The sequence below is a fragment of the Petaurus breviceps genome, unplaced genomic scaffold (genome assembly GCF_028583685.1).
Source record: "Petaurus breviceps papuanus isolate PSGF00001 unplaced genomic scaffold, PetGlider_PUasm1.0 90895, whole genome shotgun sequence".
NCBI classification, from domain to species: Eukaryota; Metazoa; Chordata; class Mammalia; order Diprotodontia; family Petauridae; genus Petaurus; species Petaurus breviceps.
The window spans coordinates 23483956-23510009 of NW_027187372.1; the positions used below are offsets into that span (position 1 = coordinate 23483956).

Genomic DNA, 26054 nt, shown 5'->3' on the forward strand with positions numbered 1-26054 from the left:
CCTCAATTTCCTCATCTGTAAAATGGGGATAATAGGATTATTGGGAAGATAAAAGGAGATATTTGTAAAACGTTTTGCATACGTTCAATCATTATATAAATTCCATTATTATTAAAAATATTTATTATTATTTACTATTATTATCATTACTACTACTGTTACTATTATATGCTCACAGGAACTCTGGGTAGGATGTAATATTATTGTTCCTGTTTTAGAGATGAGGAAACTGAGGCTGGAAGAGTTTAAGTGACTTGCTCAGAGTTACAGAGCTAGTGATAAAAATGAAAATAAACAAAGAAAAAGATAACTTGCCTTTTCATCGTTCTCACTATTTTTTTATTTGCAGCCAAAACTTTTATGATGGGAATTTGTTTGATTTTGAGTTTTAGACATGTAGGGTATTGGACCAGGAGTAAGAACACAGAGATACCATATGAAAAACTGTTGTCATTGTTGTTGTTTTTGTCTTTGAAACTTGGCTATAATTTCAAAGAACTGTATGTACCACAGCAGGATAAATTCCTGCTTATGATGCCACCAGGACATTTTTTTACAGAAGTTGGACAAATACACTTTTTATCCTTCCAGATCAAATCTCCAAACCATTCAAAGTTTCTATCATGACCATGTACACACTGATTAGTACAACTGATCTAACGACTATAAACAAGAAGTCACTAAGGAGAATTTGAAGCAAGAGAGTTCCACTGAACCTGGGGAGGAAGGACACTTGAAGGTAAGTAAAACTGACTGCAAAATGCAGAAGGTTAAATAATTTCATAAATGGTCCATATCTTTGGGATAAGATATCCATCAGTTCATAGGTTAAGTAGTTTGCTGGCCTGACCCAGACCTTTCAAAATATGATACGTTTAATTTTCTCTTCTTCTCTTTCTTCCCCCCTTCCCTTTAGCCCCCTTTGTATTTAAGATCATCAAGATGAAAAATACCAAAAGTTGATCACATTCTATGTTTTGACCTCAAACTCCCATCAAAGACAGCACACTTATGGTTAGTGTTTATAGATTCCAGTAGCTGAGGTATAAATTTCCTAGCAACACTTTAGGAATTTGTGTGTGTGTGTGTGTGTGTGTGTGTGTGTGTGTGAGAGAGAGAGAGAGAGAGAGAGAGAGAGAGAGAGAGAGAGAGAGAGAGAGAGTGAATGCTTGGACAAATATGTGTGTGTGTTTTTTGGTTTTGTTTTGGGGTTTTGTTTCCTGTTTTTTTTTCCCCCTTAGTGAAGTTCTCAGGTCATCCTAACTGCTATATGTCTAACATTTTTTACCAACTGCAGTCACCATTGAATGACTCTGGGAAAAGCAATCCTCCTCCCTTTTTTCTTCCTTGCCAATAATGTACTTAGCCAGCTGTGCATTGCTGTCCCTCTGTGCACACATTCCTTCTTGAAATGCACAGGTGATCATATTACACCCTGAAGCATGGGATTTGATTACTCTTATTATAGTAGTTTGCAAAGCTACAAATGTCATTAGTAGTCATTAAATTACCCAAGTTTTCTTTCTAAAATGAGCCATGGTATTTCACTCAGTGATCTCCAAGGGCTGTGAATTCCACAAGTTGAACAACAATTTTTATAGAGTTACATTTTCTCCCAGTTCTATGTATTATTGCTCTAAATGTTCCTTTCTCCATAACAAAATCAGTGCTGGTCCCCATGCGTCTTAATGGGGTGAGTGGAAACTCAAAGCCTAGATTGATCCTGTGTGATGGCCAGTATACTCATGTTGTCTCCCCCACTCCTTTTTTGCTGTGTGCAAGCAATTTCATTCGGCATCTAATTTTACTCTGTAAACTGTCTGTTCCTGGATCTGGAAAGCATGTGTTAGCACTTAACTAGAGAGGGGGGGCTGGGCAGGATAAGGTCAGAGGATTAATTATGTTGATCCTGCATCTTAAAACTGGTCCTGTGCTATGTGGAACCCCTAGTTAATGTTCTAAGTAAAGCATGTCAATTCATAGCTACATATCTGAGGCCTCAAATAAGTTAATAATTGACCTAAAAGAAACTTTTATAGGATTTAAAGAAGGAAAGTACCTTAGAATCAGTTCAATATTTTAATTTTTAGATGACTTAGGTTCAATGAAGTTAAATGATTTTGCCTTTGGCAGAGGCAGGATTTGAACCTGAATCTTCTGCCTACAAATTCAGCATTCTTTCTACTACTCCATTCTGATCAACTATAATTCATTTATATGAAACGTTTTTTTGGATTTTCAGGAAGAATTTGAGTTTAGGTTAGTAAGAGTTCCAGGTATATAACAACAGGTAAATTTTGTGTTTTCAGGGAAACAAAAAATACTGTAGGAACAAATGAATATGGACATGGTAGAGCATGTGTCCCTGTCCAATGAAAACCTAGTTGGAAGATGGCAAAATTATTTCTCAGTTTGAAGGATTTTAAAAATATCTAGTTCTAGAGATGTATACATCTTTTTTTGCTATCTGTATTCTGAAAAAAAGTAGAAATTCACCTAAGAAGGATTGAAATTCATGCAATTTAGTCTCTTCTAGATCTCTGAACAACTCATTATAGAACACATTTGGACTGTAACCATAGACATAACTAGGGATTTTGGTGTCTGGGACAAGTGGCACAAAATGGTTCCTCAGTTGAGGGGGGAATGACACTGAAAAATGGAGTGAATTCACCCCAGCTAAATTGGTATTAAATTCTGTGTTTTCTATGCTGCTGGAGAGTTACAAATTTAGAACATCGTCTAAATTTGGAATCCTAAGACAAAGCCCCTGTTCCTCTACACAGTTTCAGCTATGCCTGTATCTTTAGGTGGCATTGAAAATGCTTCTAGTAAATGGCAATCAACAGGGAACTGGATTAACAAAGTTATAAGAAATGGAATTCACAAATTGAGTTAGAGGAGCCCATATACAGTAAGACATTTTCCCTTCCTCAACCAAACTTTGAAAACATTGATCAGTTATGCTCCCTACAAATCTAGTTAATTGTCAGAACTCATCATTTTTACCCCCACAATATTTTGTATACATCTCCTTTTCCTCACTTGTACTATATGCACTTGGTCTCCCAACCTTTTCTGTCAGGTTAGATGTGATGGCCCATACCTGTAATCCTTTATGTTGAAGAAGCTAAGGATGGTGGATTGTTTGAGCATAGGAGTTCTGAGCTTCAACAGGGCTAAAGCTAATCAAGAATCCACACTCAATCTAGCATAGAAATAATGACACTCTCCTCCTCCCTCCCCCCTCCCAATGTATAATGTCAAGTAAATGTCAAGATATCAGAAATATTATTTTCTGAATCCAATATGTAATGACCACATTTGGTTTTCTTTTCTTTTTTGGTAAAAACATTTGTCCAAGAAGCAATTTCTTAATGTAGGATACAATTTGCTATCTGACACTTTTAAACTCTAGTAACATTTATAAGATCTCATGTGAAAACTTTCTTGATTTCTCTCACCCCTTCCTAGACTTCATTTGGAACTTTTAAAAAATTCTCTAACAAACTAATTATACAATCAAACATTATAGTTATCCGCTTGTTTTATTACACTTCTAGAGTAGATCTCCCAAATATGTACACTGTGGCACTCAATAAGTGCTGATCTAATGAATGAATGAATGAATGGACGAATGGATTACGATTTATAGCTGTGAGCTCTTGGAAGACATTCATATTTGCTATCAATATGTACCTCCACTAAACCCACAATTGAATACTTAATAAATGCTTTTAATGCTTATAATGATGATAATCTGGTACAATTCCACTTGCCATGATCTTTATATCTGAAGAGATAAATCTTGATAACCATTTAACATCTGTCTTTGGTTTGTGATACTCAACAGAAACTTAGTAATCAAGGTTTGTTTTCCTGTGTGTGTGTGCCAATTCACAATAAATACTATGTATATTTAATTTCACTCATAAGCATTTTATTCATTTCTATATGATAAACTTCATGAGCCAGGGACACTGTCATTTATTTCTGTATATCTCTAAGCACCTGGCATAAATGTTCATTGGAAATTTGCTACTATATGTTAAGGCCCTTGAAGGAAGGATTCATTTTTAATTCCTTGTGTGTATGGATTTAGAGGTGTGGATGACCTCAGAGGCCCCCTGTCAATATTCGCACAGCTAGTAATTATTAGAGACAGAATTCAAACCTAGATCTTCTTCAATCTAATTCCAAGGATGGAATTATGCAAGGATTATACAATGCTGAATCTCCTTCCCAACATCTAACTCAGTCCTATGTGAATAGTAAATATTTAATAAATGCTTGTAAATAAATGAATGAGGTATATGACTGGAAATGTCTTAATTTATTTGTATTTAAACAGGTGAGCTTTTTGACAGAATTAGTCGAACATTATTATAATTTCAACAGAAAATATAAAAGAAACGTAAAGGGCTAAACAAAAGGACAATTGAAGAAATAAGCATTCAGGTTAGTTTTAATTAGGGAAAAACTCTCACGGTACATGTCAGGTGGGTTGTAATAGCTAAAGGAACATACTATTTATACATTTTCTCTCCTTCTTGTAACTGGTATGTTACGTACAAGTCACCAAATGAAAACAACAAAGGAAGAATGCCAAATTGTTTACAGACTGGCAAATCATAGGAGGGATATGGAAAGGAGTGACTTTATGAGGTGGTTATAATGCCCTCTCTGACTAGGCTTAATTGATTTGCTGGTATTCTTTGCATTATTTGTTATAATATAAAAATGAAATCATACTATGACACAAGAATCATAAGTTACCCCAAAGTAATAGTTTTTTTTTTCAATATTGCAGTTGATGCATTTTGTTCAACTCCTCTCCACCTCACCAAATTCTGTAATGATATGAATGTGAATGATTTCCTAATCTAGAAAGTGACAGGAAATTTCTCTCCCTTAAAGAGGGTAGGAGTTACCCTTTATATATTGCAGAGAAGAGCAGGGAGATTACTGTCCTTATTGCAACCGGGGCTTTTGTCACATACATTTGATAAACTGAACTTCAAAATCCTGACAGTTTCTACCAGTCTTCTGATGAGAAAAGATCTGTTGAGGAAAAAATAGAAAAAATAAAGATTTCTGTGTTCCAGGAAGGCTTTCATAGATGATATTCCTCTTGCCTGAGTCTGCAACAAAGAGGGGCCACAGTTGCATTCATTGTTCAGTGAGCTTGTCCACACAGTTAAACCCACCGACAGCAATGAATGTTGATTGTGACCTTTTGAAAAATAAAACTTGGAAGGACAAGAGGCTGGAGGAGTTCTTGCATGTCCTGGTTTGGTTCTCTGTCTGTAGTGAATGTCCTGGAAGGAGGATGATAGCGGTTAGCTGTAGGGTACAATCAACGGTCGATGGTTTTCATTTTAATTCCAAACTCACCGACAGCGTTGAATGTTCACTGAAGCAACCTCAAAAAAAAAACCCCGAATTCTGTTGATTTATCAACCTTAAATATCTGAAAGGGGGCCAAAACACAATTGACATAGAAGTTTTCACCACTTGGTTCATGTAGTTTGAGTCATGACAACAGAGCAATGTAAGAGCTGAGAGGGAATGGTCCAAGCAGGAGCTGAGAGCTTTCCATTTCACATAAAAAGAAAAACATCTGTTTCTTTTGGTGGTGGTGGGAACAGAAAGGAAAATGAAACAAGCAAAAAACATCACAAGTCTTGCTTGGCTTAGTTCTTGAGAGTCAATGATCTCATTCTCAGTGATGCAGAGTATTTGTCATCCAAGATGATCTGATCAAAACAAATTATCTCCTAATTTATAGTCAGCTATATTTTCAGTGTAGATGAGGAATTACAGTATAGTCAGCAATCAACAAACATTCACTGAGCATATTGCAAAGGTAGAGTAGAAAGGACACTGGGATTGTAGTCAAAAGATCTTGGTTTAGTCTTGACTCTACTACTTAATAGTTCTCAGATATAGACAAATCTCTCCTCTGACTCTGGATTTCCTATGGTATAAAACAGGAAAATCTGAATAGAGGATACAGTGAGTGGGTAGAGAGCTGGTCGTGGAGTCAATAAGACCAAAGTTCAAATCTTGTCTTAGATAACTACTAGCTGTGTGACTGGGAACAAGTCATGTCACCTCTGTTTACCTCAGTATTCTCATCTGTAAAATGGGGATAATAAGACCTACTTCCTAAGGTTATTGGGAGGATAAAAATTGATAATATTGATAAGCACTTATGTAGCACAGTGTGCAGCACATAGGAGGTGCTATGGCAATGTTAGTTATTAATAAGTGACACATCTATCGAGCTTTAAGTCTTATAAAATTCTTTATATATTTTATCTCAAGTGATCTTCCCAACAACCCTGTGAAGATGTCAAAATTTTTATTATCATCATTGTATAGATGAAGAAACTGAGGCCGAGAGCTTAAGTGAGGTTACATGACCCATCTCCCTCAAAAAGCTGTTTCCAGGAGAGTACTTTGTAAAAATTAAAGTACTAAAGAAATCTACTTAAGTATTAATCAGTTCATAGAGTTATCATAGGGGTAAAACCACATTAGGTATGTAAAGAGATTCCTAAAATGAATCCTATATAAATATGAACAATGAGATGTAGTGTGCTATAATGGAGAGAGTCCTAAATTTGGGACTGGGGAGGACCTGAGTTCAAATCCAACCCCTGCTATGTAAAGTTATATGACTATGAACAAGTAATTTCACCTTTCTCAGTCTTAGTTTCATCATCTGTAAAATTGAACTCAATAAAAATAAAAAACAACAACAAAAATTTGAGCTCAATAATAATGATCACTACCTACCTCCAAGTTGTAATGGGGTAATAATAATAATAAATAGTGAATATTTGTATAGTCCTTTATGGTTTGCAAAACAATTTATTACATTTAAACCTTACAAAAAACACTGGGAAATAGGGGCTGTTATCATCCTATTTTACGGATGAGGTAAACAGAGGTTAAGTGATTTCCTCAAGGTCACACAGCTAATAATGATCTGAAGCAGGATCTCAATTCGTCTTCCTGACTCCAAGTCCAGTGTTCCATCCAGTACAGCACTAGCTGCCTCTAAATGAGAACCTGTATACAAAGGAGTGAATGTATGCAAAATGTTTTTGAAAAGTTTAGCTATGTGGGAGATTATGCATTTTAATACTTAGCTGTCAGCCTAGATGGAACTCTTGGATTCAAATTCTTGCCTAAGATAGTCATTAGCTGGCCAATCACTTAACCTCTCATTGTCCCAGGCAAACCTCCAAGTTCCAGAAGATCTGACAACTTGGTACAGGAGAAAGAGCACTAGATCTCAAGTCAGAGGACTTAGGTTCCAGTCTTATTTCTGGGGTTTAATACCTGCATGATCTTGGGCAAATCACCTAACTGCCTTGGGCCTCAGTTTCCTCATTTAGAAAATGAAAGGGTTCAACTATATAGCTTCTGAAGTCAGTTCCAGCCCTATATCCATGATTATAAGATCCTACAACATGTGTTGGTTGGGGGAGTTATCACAGTGGGTGTTCTCACATAGATGGAATTGGAGTTATGGATCATGGAGAAAGAAAAAGCACAATATAAATGTCATCTGCTCCCACAGTAAGGAGAGTTCTGATCTATATAGGATTCCCTGATCCCCTGTCAGCTGAATCATGCTGACTTCTCATTTTTGTGTGTGTATTTTTAGATCCATTTCCAAATAATTATTTTTCGTAAAGTGTTGTCATATGAATTGCTGACTCCAGTGTGTTAATTCACCAGAGGCCTCTGATTTCTCTCTCTAAAGGCAGATTAAAACTGGCTTATAATTTACAGCCTTAGAAAACTGCTTGAAGCTTGAGGTGATTAAGTGATTCACCTATGGTCACATAGCTTGTGAGTATCAGAATTGGGATGCAAACTGGGTTGTTCCTGACTGTGCATCCATCCCTCTAGCTACCAATCCATGTTATTCCACTGAAATATAAAGGATTAGTAAATTAAATGACTAATTAAAGGCCTGATCTTAAGGCTCAAGTAAGAATTACATGATTACAGTGAAAGAAAAAGACTAGTCACACAAGTTACAAATTCCTTTATCTACAAGGTATTGGCAACGTTTTGGGACTTGACGCTTCATAAGCCCTATCCTTCTAAAAATTCTCTTTCAAATATGAAGTAAAAAGACCTTTATTTTACAGGTTTCTTCTTTGTTTTTTTTTTTTACAATTTTTCCACGTCTACTGAAATATTAGAGGTGCTGTGGGGCACAGTGATATCAACGGTCATGGGCCCATACATCTAAATTATAACTTGTTAGCCTCTAGAACAGTTATTATTTGTACCTGGGTCAGAGTGACACACAATCTTTTGGGAATATTACATTTAAGGTGATCATGTTCTGTTCAACTCCAGGGTTGAGTTATTGCAATGTTACCAAACTATTTAGCCTGACAGATGATTAACAATAATGAATATTTGGGGCACTTAGAATACCTATAACCCAATTTTGGATGTATTCAAAGGATGCTGCAGGAACATAAATTTTTATCTAGGGAAATGATTATCTTCCTTCTTCTCATGATCAGCTAGGAAATAAATGTTGGAGAATTTTTAAAATAGTCATTTAAGGATTTAAAATGTTTTTCTTCATTCTTATTAAACAAGTGAACAATTTTCATAGATGAGGACTCTCCTAAGAGTTACAACTGAGAATTCTTTGATCAACAAACTTTTCTGTAATGGCTGTTTATAAGATTCTTCTCTATCAGGTGCTAATGATTCTTTTATTTACAAGATGAAATACAGCTGAAGGTCTCACTCTCCTTTCTGAGTTGGCTTTCTGCGATGTTAGGTAAACATCACCACTATTAATCACATCTCAGTATCTCCTCATATTTGCTAATATTAATATAAAAATAGTCCCCAGATGAGTGACTTGTCACACAAAATAGGCTTTTGTTTAATTAATAAGCTACACGACAAGTCAGCTGTAATTATATGTAGTTAATATTTTATTAATTTTGTTCAAAATATATTAAATACTTCACTCAAATACTCAACTCAAATGTGTCCGTTATCTCATAATTTTCAGGAGTTTCATATTATAAGTGGTCTGTCACCAGTATGTAAGTGGATCTGTCACTTAAAGCAGCAGGAAATTATGATTGACATATGCAAACAAAATGAAAATGTTCAAGTAGAAAGCATTCCTTTTTTCTGTGAACAATACTAATAATATAGGGTAATCTCTAAACTCAAATGGTGACTTAATGCTTCCAGACCTCTTTAAGTTAGAACCTCACAATGACAGGTTTAATTATCCCCATTTTACAGACACAGAAAGGTTAAGTGACTTCCCTTGAGTTCTATAGCTTAGTGTCTCAGCTGGAATTTTAACCTAGTGTCTCAGGCACCTAAAGTCAGCCGAGATTTATGGCATGTTAAAGATACAGATAGTTTTACGTATTTAAAATTCTCTGCAATTGCAAAAGTTATAAAATAAAAGAGATGATCTGGATATGCAAGACTTGGACAGAGGGGTGGTTTATCTCTATTTGGTACAATAGAAAGAGTGTTGAATTTGGAATGGGAAGAACTGAATCCAAATCCTGACTTAAGCACTACTAGTGTGTCCTTAATCTTTGTGGATCTTAGTTTCTAGAATGTAGTTACATTAGATCAGTACTTCTTCAACTGTGGGTCATGACCCTTATAGGGTCTCCAAAAATATGGCAGTAGTAAAAGGTTTCTGAATATACAATGACCACAAATTAATTCAAAATCAAATGTGTAATGAACTCAAGGTGTTTCTGGCAGCTCTTGCCTTTGTAGAATTGACCAATTTCATCACAGCCTTGGTGCTGTACACAGAGAATGCTTACTTTGCACTGCGCATTCCCTCAGGCCACACAAAACCAATGAATGTCCAGCATTAGATGACTTCAGTGGTCCTATCCAGCAATAAACTTATGCTTCCATATGACTTATAGTGTGTGGAATGTCTGTATTCTTCCACTTGCATTTAGCCTAACAGGAACTCTGAGGATAAATTATAGGAATACTCATACTTAGGGATAGGGAGAAAAATTGGGAGTGGCCCTCTGATTTCACTGGTACAGGGAAATCTCAGGTAAGGAAATTCCTAACAATGTAGATTTCTATTTTTTCCCTAGGCATTGAGAAATTACTGGAGTTTCTTTCTCTGCTTAAATTTCTAAATATCTGTGCACACATCCTCTTATCCTACATAGCTCTATCACTTTCTGATCATGACACCCTAATACTCAATAAGCCCTAGTGGCAACCTTTAACCTCTAGGATCAGAGAGGATCCTCTGGCATTCAAAGACTTGCCCCTCCCCACATTTCCAGTCTTTTTATACATTACTCCTCCCTTACTTCCCACTTAAAGAGACCTGTTCACTGAATGGACATTACCTCCCTCTGAGTACCTGAAAAGACCTTAGCCTCAAAGGACCAGGGTCTCCCAATGTATCCTGGGTCATCTCCAGTCGTCCTGATGAATATCTGGTCACTGGATCCAGATGACTCTGAAGGAGAAAGTGAGGCTGGTGACCTTCCACAGCCCTCACTCACTCAAATCAAAGTCAACTGCAAGTCCTACCATCATTTCCCTGATGCCAGGGTCCTCTTCAAAAGAGAAGGACAAACACAACCCCTCAATTCAGTGCCGTTGACCTCTCTGCTCTTCCACAAAACACTCCTTCTGGGCTCCTCAGCACTTTTGTCCTCTTTTCCCCAAGCTTGGAATGTTCTCCCTCCTCATCTCCACCTCCTGATTTGTGAGGCTTCTTTTAGTTCCCAGCTAAAATCCCTTTTTCTACTAGAAGCCTTTCCCAATCTCTCTTAATTCCAGTACCTTTGTTAATTATTTCCTATTTATCCTGTTCCTGTATTTGTTTGCTTATTGTCTCCTCCATTAGACTGTGAGCTTCCTGAGGGCAGGGACTGTCGTTTGTCTTTCTTTGTATCTGCAGCACTTAACAAGGTCCCTGGCTTGTGGTTCGTGTTTAGTAAATGCTTATTGACTGACTTCCTTTTACAAGACTTTATTTTTTACATTGGATCCTCTAAAACGAGAAATACTGTAGATATTTTGATTGGTAAGCACCCATCTTTAAAAATGCTGAAATGAACCTCTACTAAAAATCTTTTTTTCTCTTTCCAAAATCCTTTCCATTTTTCTCAAATAAATTATTCATACAAAAGATATTATCCTAGAAATAAAGGCAGAGAGATTGTCTCATTTTTCTATTTGTTTTCCTAGCACTTAATAAAGTTTGTTGATTGATTCAAATTTACAAAAAAGGGTGTCTCCAAGTTAAGGAGTTAGAGACAGGAATAGCAAAGGGACAGTACAGGTATTTCACTGGTACTCATGTGATATTCAAAGACCTTGAGGAAGATCTCAGAAGATTGGCTATAGCTCAATGCATTGGTTGGATAGGAAGGATTTATTGAGGGATACAGAGAAGAATCACATAGGTTAAGAAGTCACAGATGGGAACCATTGGAGGGAGTACCCACATCAAAGACATCACAGAGCCATTGAGGAATTAAAAAAAGCAAACACTTTTCACCATCCTTTGAATTAAAACGAGTATGGTAGCATACTAGATGTAGCATGAGTACCCTGGAATCAAGGTAACCATTTTCAATGAATCATTCATATGTCCATGTCTCTCCTCTTTTTTTTTTTTGATTCCTTAATTTTTTTTCCAAACTGAGCAACCCTTTAGCTTGATTTGCTAAAAATGTCAGAATTATTTTAAGTTTTATTTCTCATCTCCAGGCTTATGGGAACTCATTTTGTTTTGCTTAATGTTAGCAGGTCATAAATAAACCAAAGTCCTCTCCTTGCTTTAAGCAAGAGAATTACAGACTACATGAAATATCACTTAAAAAAACACCAGGATCCTAACATGAACTGACAGAGGTACAGGAGGAAGTAGTTCATTGTATCTCTGTAAAGGCCATGGGGATTTGGGCTGTGGAAGTTGTCTGTCTCAGGAATAGATTAGCTATCTTGTCTGATGACCTGTACTTAATTTAAGTGACTGCCTTTGCCAGTCCTTCCAGAGGGCAAGTGTGTGAAATAGAGCATCTCAATGTCAGACTCCAATCCCTTCCTCTTTGTGATGGCGTGACCTAAATTGAAGATCTGGTGTTGATTTGGACAGATAAACAAACAGACACTTTGCCACCAATTCAAACCTTTTTCTTTCCTTTTAATTGGCTGATTTAAATGTTCATTAGATGTAATACAACTGTGAATGGATTTCAATTTCAGTGTCATTTTACTGAAATTTAAAAAAAAATTTGAAACTAAGAAAGTAAAACAAATTGCATTCATCATTTTCAAATGCCTTTGCTACTGGCCACCTTTCTTCCTTTTATCATTTTTTTCTTTTTACTGGACCATAAAAAATAACAGGGAAATACAATCTCAAGTGCCAACACTTTTAAGAAACTTTACTGATTCTCGAAGGCTCCTCTCTGCAGAAATCGCATTGTATCATCCTGACTTGTGTGCTTGTTGCTTCTTTCCCGCCATTCTCCTGGCCCCAGGCAAATGCATAATCCTAAAGGCCAAGATTTGTTTTGTATCCCCAGAACCTACCTAGCACAGTGCCTGGAACAGAGTAGGTGCTTAATAAATGCTGGCTGAATTAAAATGAACTGACTTTGGCCAGTAGTATGATATAGTAAAAAAGTGCATTGGTTTTGGAGACAGACTACCTGGATTCAATTAATCTGGTTTTACCTCAGTTTCCTCATCTGCCAAAATGGGATATTAAGAGCACTTACCTACAGGGTTTTTGGGTTTGTTTGTTTATTTTTTTGGGGGGTGAAGATAAATTGAGATATTTGTGAAGCATTGTGCAGACCTAAAGTCCTAAATGCTAGTTATTATCCGAAGAAATTATCATCATCATAAATGTCTTGAAAGAAAAACCCCTACCCCAAAAAAGTGAAACCAAGACAATAGTAGCCAAGACAGCATAGGACTCAGAGTAAACTTTGCAATACTAACAAACTCAATGTCCATTTTTCATAAACCATAAATTAAAAGGCATGAATATCATATTTTATATACTTTGTTATTAGAACTACATGAAAGGAAATGAACACTGTCTATTTGCTCCCAAAATGATAATAAGCAATTCAAGGATATTTCATCTAACTTGTATTGTTTTACTTCAGAATTTATTAGTATCTTTATAGGTTTTCATGGCATAATTTTGGGAATTTTTTTTACCAGCTAAATTTCATAATGGCAACCATCTGGGGTGAATCTTTCAACTTTCTCCAGTAAACAGAAGCAGAGGAAATGCCTGCATGATGGTCTTTCTTTGGATCTGAGAGGTCCTACCCATCAATAACTCATTGTACCCTCTAGTTGGAAGGGATTGATCTTAAATTTCTTCTATTTAAATACTTAACTCTAACAAGCATCATCTCTATAACATTTCCAGTTATTGACATGAGGATACTTTTTGGAAGATCTAGGATGGTGGCTGTCTGTTTAGTGGAAACACCAATGGATTAGAAGTAAAAATTTTTCAAATGCTGTCCCTGATACTAATATACCCATGTAATTTTGGACAAATCACTTTAAACTCTCTGACACTTAGTTTTCTCATCTGTAAAATGTGAGTTAGACAAGAAGATCAGGCCTGTTCCAACTTTGTATCTTATGAGGTTTATCTAGAAGAGAGAGAAAGAAACATAGTATATGACATTAGCAGCAGGATTTTATATAACTTTCTAGAGAATAATTTGTCACTCCTCTATATGTTGTAATTTGTTGAATATTATTTCCTATAAAGTACTTTGAAATGAACTATATTCCATAGGGTTGGAATAATTAACTAAGATAATATATGGAAAGTGCTTTGCAAAATTTAAAGTGCTAAGTGCACTATTATTTTATTATCATCTCATTCTAAATTTCCTTGATAAGGTTCAGATAAATAAGGTCCTGAGACAAGTCATTATCCTGCTATCATTCTTTTATATTTAATGTTCCAGGAATTCTTGCACAGATGAATAAAATAACAGCTTATCATATTATTGTATTAATAATACATTTTGTATTAGACTCACAGAAAGAATTTTTGGTAAAACTCCTATATCAGGGCAACAAGGACTCTGTACCTCATTCTATCCCCACACATTTTGATCTACTCTGTAATGTTTCATAGTTTAAAAAAGTTTCATTCCATGTAGCATACGTTCAATGAGTATTAGATGTGGAGATATCACCTGCAAACATTGTTCTTATGACCTTGTATCTCATTAATGTTATTCAATAGGCAATAATGATCTGGTTCCAAAAGAGCTAACTGGTTTAGTTCTCTAGAAGCTTTTGAGATCTACATTTGTAGAATAGGGATTGGTCATTGGTTGATCCATGCAAAGATAGCAAACTTTTGACATACAACAGCAGTTATCAGGTCATGCCTTTTTAGGTATTTTGCAGGTGACAAATTTTTCAGCATGAAGTAATGTGGTAGACAGCTTTTACCATCTCCTTCTATAATCTATGTTGATCACAAAATCTGGGCTTCTGTATTTTCTGGTGGCAACAGATTGGCCTTGAATTGTCACCAAAAATCCTGTATTTCCACAGATAATCTGTGATTCATTCGTTTAATGATTTGTTGTCAACATATTGTTGACTAAGGCCATGTGCCTATTTCCCATCAAGGTTCCTTCGATTCTGTTCCTGGATCTGAGCCATGTTATATAGTCATTTCTTTCTTTCTTTTTCTTGGAGGGGTAATTGGGGTTAAGTGACTTGCCCAAGGTCACACAACTAGTTTTTGTGTTAAATGTCCAAGGTTGGATTTGAACTCAGGTCCTCCTGACTCCAGGGCTAGCCGCTCCAATTATATAGTTGTTTCAACTGGAGGTAAATGACTTTCAATTAAGGTTGAAAAAAATCCAATTGTCCCTACCTGTTATCAGGTTGGTTAATGCTTGGCAAAGTGTTGTCTGTTTGTTCCAAAAGCTTCTGAGTTCCTTGTCATGTGCTCAAAGAATGCTTATCAAACTCTTTCCTCTTTTTGAAGAGAAAATGTTATTTTCTCTATAACTGCCTTAGGGTGATGGACTTGTGTTCTATTAATAAATTAATAATACTAAATGCTATTAGCAATAAACAATAATATGGTGAACACAATTATATGCATATAGATGCATAATTAAAGGCAATATTAATAAATTAATGTCTTAATCCATTAGTTTTTGTTATAATACATTCCAAATAACATTTATGTATCATCAGAAAAAGTTTTAACAAGGTTAAAGAGATGATTAATGTGCTTTTCCCCAGTAGAGCCACACAGTTTGATGTCTTCCATATACATAAAGTGATCAATAAGATATATTTGGTAGTATTTCTTTTTTCATCTAAAAGCCATATTTTATTCTATTAAGGAGAGATGATAATGGGTTTAAGGTTAAGTGAAAATAGAAAGGATTTAAACTGTCTCCCTGAAAGATGTTCCATTTTATAATTATTATTGAGATTATTTTGTTGGTGCCATGTTTTACATAGAGGACATTTTTCCATGTGACATCAAACATTGTAGCATTCTCACTAAAGTCAGGTCCATTTTATATATTTGTAGCATGTGAATAAGCCATTAGTATAGAACCGAGTCAAAGGCTTTTTTTTTTTTTTTGCCCCTTGGAGGGCAATTGGGGTTAAGTAACTTGCCCAAGGTTACACTGCTAGTTTTTTTTTGTGTGGGTGTTGAGTGTCTGCGGCTGGAACCGAACTCGGGACCTCCTGACTCCAGGGCCAGCGCTTTACTCGCTGCTCCACCTAGCTGCCCCAAAGGATTTTTTTTTTTTAATGTTAGTTAAAAAGCTAGTATAAACACTATGTATAGTGTTTTGGAATGGCTCATTCAATAATTGGGGATTATTCAATCATTCTTTTTATTCCCAGGACTTTTTGACACATTACTTCTACTACTTAGAGAATATATTGTTATCTAGTTAGAGTTTATAAATTGCTTTTAGTGATATAAGACAAGAATGTTTTATGTAAAGTTCATAAACAAAACTGACCTAAATTACTAAATCACTAAAAAGTGATATTTAGAGAGGTTACATTAAAAAAAAATCTTTTGGTAGATGGCTATTAAAAACAAGCACAACGATAATAATAATAATAATAATAATTTTGAAGACAGGCTATTTATATCACCCCCACCCCATTATTTAATTTAATTTCTTTGTTTTGAATTGATGGTTGACCCTACCTAAAGAGCAGGGGTTTTTAGCCCTTTTTTTGTGCCTGGTGAAATTTATGAATGCCTTTTCAGAATAATGGTTTTAAAAAAATAAATAGGATTACAAAGGAAACTAAATATAAATATATCAAAATGCTTTAAAAAAAGAACAAACAAGTTCACGGACCTGGAGTTTGGTACCCTTGCTTGAGAGCATTGATGTCTACATAAATGTTGTAATTAAATTTCTAACCTTAAGCACTAAAGCCTTAAGCTCCATAACTTACTCAGGGCCTTGGGAGGCAAGGCTACTGTCTGTACTATTGTTGGTTTGAGAATGTTTCCATCACAAATATATTTTCTTACCCTTGAAATGTTGAATGGGTGCCAAGAAACAGTTCTAATGTAAAAAAAAAAAAAGAGTAACCTTTTATATCATTGGTTTTAAGAACAGCACACTGTGTTTAAATGTATAAATAAAAAGCATATATTTCCAAAATTACCTTCATCAATTTCTCAATTATTATAGACTTCTGTTCATTTAGGCACTTAATAAATGCTTGTTGATAGATTTAAAACTCATTTTAGGACTGCATCATGTGGTATGGGAACTCTTCCTGAAATAAAGAGAAAAAAAGATACATTGTTATATGTCTACCAGGAACCATAAATGAATTGATATCGCCCAAAGACATTTTAGTTTATTGTCTGTAAATAAAATGTTATATGGGGAAACTATTTTATAGGCAAATTATAAAGTAACTACCCACATCAGGCCTTTCGTTTCCTTTTTTTTTTTTTTTAGCACAGTCTTAACAAGACTAAATAAAACAAAGTATGTCAGTGTTCTAATGGCAACAGAAAATTATTCAATAAGAATTTTGCAGAGTACAGGACTGAAATGAAAAAAAGAAAAAAATACAAATGTTAAATATTGGTATAAAAATATTTTTTTCCCCCAAAAGAATGTACACTTGAGTTATGGTGGTAAAATGAGAAGATTCTTAACTCCACAGAGTTTTTGCAAGGCTAATTCAATGTTTTCTTTTAGACGAAATTCTACTTCATACCACTGATCAACATTACACAATAATTTTGATTCTTCACTTATCTGTCCGTGTAGACCTACGTTTCTGCCTGCCTGTCTCTAGATCATGAATAGCATGGATCAATGCAGTGGTAGACAGTGAGAGAGTTTAGGATTCAGTTAACTACCGTTAACTGGAGTTTTAAATATATAAACATGATTTCACCTTAAATATAGCTTCTTTTTAAATATACTGATTAGTTACAGATATTAAGAGTGTCATATAATTAGGAGAGGAATATGTATTTCCTTAAACAATGATTATATAAAGTAGTCCTGGGCGGGGGAAAGTCTGGCTTTTTTCCCTTGGGATTTTAAAAATTGTCAATGAAGGAAACCTTAAAATTCATGTTCACAAATGCATAGTAATTTGTGTATGCATGTGTAAAACAGTGTGAATTGTCAATTATGATGAGAATTATATTATGTAATTATATAGTAGCACATAATAATTTTTCAATCTTTTAAAAAATATAGACGACACTTTTGTTGCTTATTTTCTATTTTCAATAGAAAAGGACACAGCTAATTCAACATGTTACTTATGGTTTTCCCTCAACCTTTCAAACTAAATTCCTTTTTAGATACATTATTACAACACTTTACTATTTGGGAAAGTATAAGTGTATCTTGGCTTTCAGACTTATATGAACATCTGTTCCTTCAATCAACAGAACAGCAAATGTGATTTTTCATATCAGTGTGTTAAACAATGTCTACAGGTTTTGACTTGGGGCTTCTAGATGGTTCTAACTTTGCAGTCATGACTTCTGAAAATGAATTGAGAGTACAGAAAGAAGACTTTTGGGCAAAAGGAAAGGAACTAAGAAAAGAACTATGAGGACCAGAATAAATTAAAGTCATGGAAATAGTTACTAAAAGTTATAACATGAAAGTTTCTGAGCAGTGACTTGATATTTTTCTAGCTTTCAAATTTTCATATGAAAATTGACTTAATTGACTCACCCTTCCACCTGAATGGAATTAGACAACTTAAGTAATAACATAAAGGAAGCAGGACTTTTAATATCCCAGCAGTAGCAAAGCCCAACAATATCTGCATTTAAACTTACCCACCCATGATTACCTCATCTCTCCCCACCCCACCACAAAATGGCAGCCATTCTGAATTAGAAATAGAATTTCAGGTGACCTGGTTATTTGTGGTATAAATTTAACAATATGGGCACTTTAAAATGAGACATTGGCATTTTTTCACCCCCAAATTTACTGGGACTCATATTATTTGTATTTTGCAGTTGGACAGACCTTTAATAAGCATTTCCATCTTTGTAAATCACTGTGCTGGAGAAGATATAAATATTAAATGAGAAATATCTTCTTACAGTCTATTTGGGATTACATAAATAATTACAATAAACAATAATACATGATAAGAGAGTGCTATGTGGGTCTCAAGAAGCCAAAATGGTACAGGGGATAGGGGTCTTAGAGTCAATGAAACTCTAAGTTCATGTCCTACCTATTGGCAATCTGACTTTGGGCAAGTTGTTTAACCTCTCAGGGCTTCCTGAATCTGTAATGATGGTGTAGTTTTCTCCCGACACCAATGAAATCATAGGTCTAGACTTTTAAAAAAATGTGAACTCTAAGGAGAAGAGCCATTACAAGTGGGAAGTGTATATTAAGGAGTACATTATAGACATTGTATTTTAATTGTTCCTTACAGCGTATAGAGAACAGAATGAACAAACGCATGGAGGGGTGAGTATTACACCAAAAAAAATTACTCTCTTCAATGACTGATGTTAATTTTTTAATACCTGTGTTATTTAATGTCCTACTGAACAAAAGAACTAATAGACTTCCTTCGGCACTTGCCAAGCCTGTTTTAACACAACAATTTTCCTTCTATTTTTGTAAACACAGAAATCTAATTTTACTTTGAACAATACAGAACTGTTTAAATCATTTACATTGTAATCAAAGAGAGGAAAATAAAATAACAAAGAATTGATTCATGGAATAGTTTTACGGTGACACTGACATAAGCTCAAGAATGTACCTCGTCAAATCTATAGTAAAAATCCAGAAACTTTTATATAGTTTTTTCATAGTCACTCTCAGAGACAATACTCCCCTCTCCTCCTTCTCTCAAAATGATAGCTACCAGTAAATTACCTGTACAAATGTGTCCCCATTTAGGAAAAACAAACATAACAAAGCAAATGAATTTTTAAAATTCATAACAATTAGTTTGTTTACTTTAGAGTTTATTTGTATGAATGTTTTTTTTTAATCTATAAAAATGTTGACCAAAAGAAGAATTAGCTTATTTTATTATATTTTTTTTTGGGGGGGGAGGTGGTATGGAGGTGTTCGGGATTAAGTAATTTGCCCAGTGTCATATAACTAGTAAGTGTTTGAGGACAGATCTGAACTCAGATCCTTCTGATTCCAGGACCCATGCTCTATTCACTGCACCATCTAACTGCCCCCCCTCCCCCATTAGCTTCTTAAGTGCTTCTTTAGATAACAAGTTGTATTTATCAGAAAGAGAGGAACCAGTAAAACTTAATTGAAGGCAGGAAAATGAATACAAAGCATCAAGTTATTAAAATCAGGCAAGGCATAATACAGGAGAACAGATTTGCCCAAGATATCCTTGAAATTATCATGGTAAAGTAATGATGATGATCATGACAACTCAGATATGTATTTCAGAGTTTACAAAGAACTTTTCTTCACAAGACCTTGAGAGGTAGGCAATGCAAGTATTATTCTGACCATTTTGTAGATGAGGAAACTGGGATTCTGAAAGATTGTGTCTTCCCCACAAACATAGCTTAGAGCAAGGGGAAAAACATATCTTCTGATTCCAAGTCCAGCATTCATTCCCCTGTTTCATGTTGCCTGTCTTTCCATATTTGATTTATAAAAATTCAATCTATTAGAGAAAGATTTTTCAGGAAACCTTTCATGTGTAAAGTAAGATATACATACATAGTATTTGTATTACAAATACATAATGATCTACTTATGTCATATTTTAGATTTTCATAAATATTTTAATTTGGTTTATGGACATCACCATCCATCTATATTTTATTAGACTTTCAGGGAGTAACAACCACTGTTGCTTAGATTTGGAACATGATTGTTATCATCACCTCATCACTGAATATGCTGGGGCTTTATTTATTTTGCATTCTAAAGTAGGGCCAGAGAATGTTCTGAACAATTTCCAACTAAGGTGCCTACTAACATTCCTCCCCACTTCCACCATGAAATTCTAATTTGATACACTATTCTGCCTAGTTTCCTGTCTTAAAACTGACATTTAGTGTTGCTGGACAGCTGTTAAACAGCTGCACCCTTTCCACCAGAGGTGATTGCTTTTCAGTGATGAATGAAGGACAGAGCCCCTGAGAAAACTTAAGATTCTTCCAGAAGAAGAGCCAAATAATATTTATGGGACTGTAAGACCTTACATTCTTGGCAACCCAAATGCTTTACTCACATTAATTCATATATACTTCTGAAACAGGCAACTAGGGAGCAAGTAATGTATAGGATATGTAGGTAGACCTGGTTTGGGAGTCAAAGGACCTAGATTTGAGTTCCAGTTCTGCTAGTAACTACCTGTATTACCTATTCCAAGGCAATCAACCTCTCTGGGTCTGGTTCCTCTTTTGTAAAATGAATAGAGTTTGATTAGATGATATCTAGGTGTATTCTGGCTCCAGATCTATGATGTGATGATCTTAGGGCATCTCCAATATTCCTTTCAATTCTAAATTTATATTCCTATTCTGACTCCAATACTTGCTTGCAAGCCACTTCCTCCTTGAGACTCAGTTTCTTTTTCTGTAAAGTTATGTGATTGACTTAATCATCTTTAAAGTCTCTCCCACCTCTAAATCCTTAGCTTAAAAACAGCAACAACCTTATATAGTTGATTATTCACATTGACTCAGAGAACTGGAAACAATAATGAATTTGTAATCTAAGTATAATATGAATCCCTACAGTCTTTAAGCTCTCCCCAATAAGACCAAATCCATAGACACCCAAGGAGAAATGAATCAACATTCAATTGTTAATAGATTAGGTTCAGATATGAAGAATATTCAAATTACCATTAAGACATATCCTATTATAATGCCTTGTCCAGCTGTTCCAGTTTTATTGAATTCATTGAGAGGTAGGTGAGTTGGTTGCTTTCATTAAACTTGTAAACTTTCTCCTCCAAATAGTGATCCTTTGGGTAGAGTACTTATTTTGAAAGGTAGGAAAACACATAGCACTTTGAGTCATAGATCTTGTCTCCTCTAAATTTTCTCTTCTTGAGCTAATCATACCCAGTTCCTTTAGCTTTAACCTCTTCACCATCTGGGTTGCTCACCTCTGAATACTCTCCAATTTATCAATGCCTTTCCCAAAATGAGATGCCCAGTACTTAATAAAATGCCCTGGATAAGGTCTAACCTGGACAGAAGATGTGTATCATTTTAGGCAAATTATAACACATTTCTTAGACTTAGTTTCCTTATCTGTAAAATGATAGAATTGGATTACATATCTGCTAATGTCTCTTCCAGAATTGTCGAAGATGCTATGAGTACAGTAGATTAAAGACAGAGAGAAAACATGAAATTATATTTTCAAGGTTAAATGTCTTTCTATAATGTTCCTTTTCAAAGAAACCATTCCCTCTATTCAGCTCTACCTATATACTATGATACCTACACAACAACAATTATCCACTCATCTTGACATTATTAGAAATAAAATAAATATGTTTCCTTTGAATTTTTAACTCAACTGCCTCAATACCAATGAGTTGGGGACGCAACCACTTATCTTTATGGGACCCCAAATCTTTGTGTGGGGCTGGCACCTCAAATCTCAGAGGCCTTTCATAAGTGGCCCATTAGTCAATTATTCTTCTCATTGACATCATCGCCTCCTCCTACTCCCCCCCCCCCCCCAGTTGCTTTGGTTTCAGTTTTTGGTCTTTGAAACCCCATTACCTACCAAAGTAGCAAACATAATGCTTAATAAATAAGCATTGAATTGAATTGGGTGAGATATTTATTACCTAGAGAAGAACAAGCATAAAACTTTGCCACCAGACTTCGGAGCAAAGGCCCCACACACTCACATAAAACAGTCTCCTAAATTTCTTGTCCTACCTTCAAAATATATTGTTTCAAATAGTGGAAAGGTAATGTTGAGTAGTGGATAGAAGGCTGGCCTCAAGGTCAGGATGACCTGAGTCTAAGTTATGCTTCTGACACATACTGACTTTGTCACAGTGGGCAAGTAGCTTAATCTCTCAGTGCCCCAGGCAATTGTCTAAAACTATAAGAGGGAATTTGCTCACCAAGAGTTTTTTGTGCCAATGAGAACACAGGTATGGACCCTCCCCACCCCCCCATCCTAAACAGTATTACAAAGCTTGTTCATTCTCTCACTTTAAGCAGGAGAACTGGTTCTAAATGTTTTAGATGTTTAAAAATTTTCAAATCACTCTCAAAGAAAAAAGGCTTTACTACCATAGAAGGGATTTAAAATTCCAAAGGAAGAGGAATTTCATTAAAATGACAGCATCTTTGGCATGACGGCCCAGTATCCCAGGGTAACTATACTATAAGGGAAAACACTCAGCCAGTATATCTCACTCCTGAAATTCACATCTTAGGTTTTGGGTGGCCTGGGCAAAGTGACCATTACAATGATCTGTTGTTCTCTAGATTTGTCCCCAAATCAGTCACATCACATTTTAGGTGCACATTTTATCTCCCCACACCAAATATGGAAGCATCTATAATGCAGTTCTTTGGGGGCAGTAATAGTATTCATACCAAACAGTGAAAATGCTACTGTATTATAATAATGATTCTTGAGAAAACCTTTTTCTGGTCTTCTTTAGTTTTCTAGACTCATTTTAGATAAGAAATAATTATTTAAAAAAATTTAAATAAAAGGTAACAAAAGGAATAAAATTACCTCAACAGAGCTCATGTTGCTGTAATTCTTTTCCAGCCTTCCTGCTGCTTTTGTATAATTAAGTTATATCAGTGTCTGGAAAATTGATATTCTTTCCATTGTCAGACAATCTGTTTGTCATTGCTTTTTATGTGGAGTATTTTTCACTAATTACCTTTTCTATCCTTTTTAAAGGGGTTTTGGAAGGTAATAGGAAGAAGGATGAAGGATAGGGGAATCACATATGGGCACTGTAATCATAGGTTCTTACACTATTTGTAGCTGCCATTAACTTCTACATGTTACTTTGTGTTTATACTTCTCAAAAAGAGACAGTTATTAGCAAAAGGTTATGTAATAAAACTGAATAAAAGCATGGAGTACTCATAAGTGTATTAATCAGATAGTCATCTAGACAATTAACTAAAATATACTTGGGGGCAGATAATAGATGCACACTTTCATTAGTGTAGGGAACTTCCACTTTTCATCAATGTAGGAAAATCCTAGTATAGAAACTCCCTTTGCAATTCTTCAGTAATTGGAAGTCTTAGAGGGTGCCTGGGGCAGAAAGCAAACTTGAACCCAAAGTTTTCTGACTTAGAATCACATAGAAACAGAGATTTAGAGCTGGCAAGAAACTTGAGGGTTCTCTAGTTCCCCTCTTTCATTTTATTCATGTGGAAATTGAAACAAAAGTCAACTCTCTTTCCCTCAACTCCCTCTACATCATTCAATCACCAGAAAAGATTAAGCCACTATTTTAAATAACAACACAATAGCAACAACAAAGATTTCTTTATGTATTCGAACACTCTGGTGCATTTTTCCACAATTGATTTCCAAAATTACCACCATGAAAACATAATTTATATAATGAGATGGGGAGAGAAATGCTGTCATTTAGGGGACAGCTGTAGCAATAAATTTGGGTATTTTTCTATCTTCTATTTCCTGGTAAATTAAAAAGTGTTGGTGGGGGAAGGGAAGGTGGGCAGTAATCACTAGTAAATGAAGACTTTGAGCTTAGAATTGATTTTTTCCCCCACTCCACCCCAGCTTTCATTAGGAAAGCATCACCTAAAGTATATGCTAAAATATTTTCTTTTAAAAGCACAAGCCAAGTTGGTGCACAAATATTACCTACCCACATTTTTAATGGAGCCCCTGAAGCAGATTAACATCATTAAAGATCTTTCTATAACCCTGCTGATTTACTATCCCTTTTCCAATAAGATACTATACGCAGTATAGTATCTTAAAAAAAAAAACAACTCAATCTAAACATTTTGGGGCACTGCAGAAAATTATTATGGTTTCCCTTGAGTAACTAATTAGCCACAAACAGCTAACAACTGCTGTTTAGGACACAGACATTATTATATAAGCTTTCATTTCTACTGTGGGAAATGACCTGAGGCATATGGGCCAGGAGGTGGGAAGGGGGTCAGTTTTCCTGCTGTTTTTAATACAACTTTTATTTTAGTTAAAACTGATATTCCACTAGTGGGAGAGAGATTTGAGGGTATCAATGTCTACCAAAGATGTCTTTCTGGCATGGGCAGTAGGGAATATAAAAATAAAAGGTGGCTTCATCTTAGTAACCAGGTCTATTTTGGGGAATACTAAGATAAAAATATGTGTAGCATGCAGCAAAATTCAGAACAGATGTTTTCTAATATGTATTATTTTTATGTGCTTGTAGATAGTCTACCCTTCCAAAACATGATTTTTTTTTCTGGAAAAGAAAAAAAAATGAGTAGATGTGAGACGTAAATAGATTTTTAAGTTTTGCAATTTAGGAAGTTGCTTGGAAGGAGAATCTTGTCTTACCACATGTCAGAGGATTTCAATTTTTGTCATATAGGAATGGAGAAGAACTTCATGATTTGATTGAAGTTGATTTTCCAATGCTTAATACAGTGCCTAGCACACAGTAGGCACTTAATACATGCTTATTGACTTACTGACTGATTTTTTTAATCTATTTTTTTTTAAATTGATATACAGTCATCTTGGGATCCTTTCTTTGGTAGAATTCCTGAACTCTTTACCTGTTTCAATATTTGAAGACTAGAACATAGCAACATATGATGGAGATGTTTACAGGCAACCTTAATGCAGGATTAAAAGTACCAGTGGATTGCATTCATTTTTCTACTTTCTAGACTTGTAGTTGCTTTGGGGTTCAAAATACATTGTTCCCTGCAACACCAAGGAAACCTTAAAAGGCCATTAGGAGTCTTTATGAAGTTTAGAAGCTTAAACTTCCAAACAATAAATAATATTTTTTTCTGAACTTTTAAAAATCTAAACAACAAATTGTTACCTTTCCCTGATAGAGTAGCAGCTACATGTCCAAACAATAATGTCATTGCCTGTGGTCTCAAATGATACATATTCCTGGTATCAGTGTTGTGATATTTCCTGCCTTCCCTAATCCCACTAAATCCAATGTCCATCTAACCCACCCTTATTTAAAATCTAGGCCTTAGTGAAATGAAGCAAAAATTATTTCTAAATGGGAAGAGTGCCATCGTAACAGATGGGCATGATTGAGACAGCTAGGAAATGATGTATGTATATCAAGAGTGAATATGTGGTGAAGGCAGGATTGATCTGGGACTACTGAAACATCTGTCTTTCCTGAGATTGAGTCCCTAGATTATAGTGAAGAGAACATTATTACTAATGCATTTAGTGGTAGAAAGAGGCAGTTACTCTTGTGGAGTTCAAATTGTGTCCTTTAATCTCTGCAATGGGCAGCCCTAAGATTCA

General features: G+C 35.2%; 1 long non-coding RNA gene across 6 annotated transcripts in view; it reads right to left on the minus strand.

Annotated features, from left to right (window-relative positions):
- The window catches only part of LOC138151055 (uncharacterized), a 138411-nt gene that overhangs the window by 35104 nt on the left and 77253 nt on the right, over positions 1-26054 (minus strand). The window contains exons 4-6 of one of the 6 annotated variants that reach the window (XR_011165727.1): positions 16741-16854; positions 16604-16637; positions 11428-13700 (exon numbers count right to left, since the gene is read on the minus strand). This is a non-coding gene — a long non-coding RNA (uncharacterized lncRNA). Of the gene's footprint in view, positions 1-4314; positions 5319-11427; positions 13701-13991; positions 15117-16603; positions 16638-16740; positions 16855-26054 lie in introns of those variants that run through there. The other 5 variants (XR_011165729.1, XR_011165730.1, XR_011165726.1 and 2 more) reach the window with 5 other exon arrangements.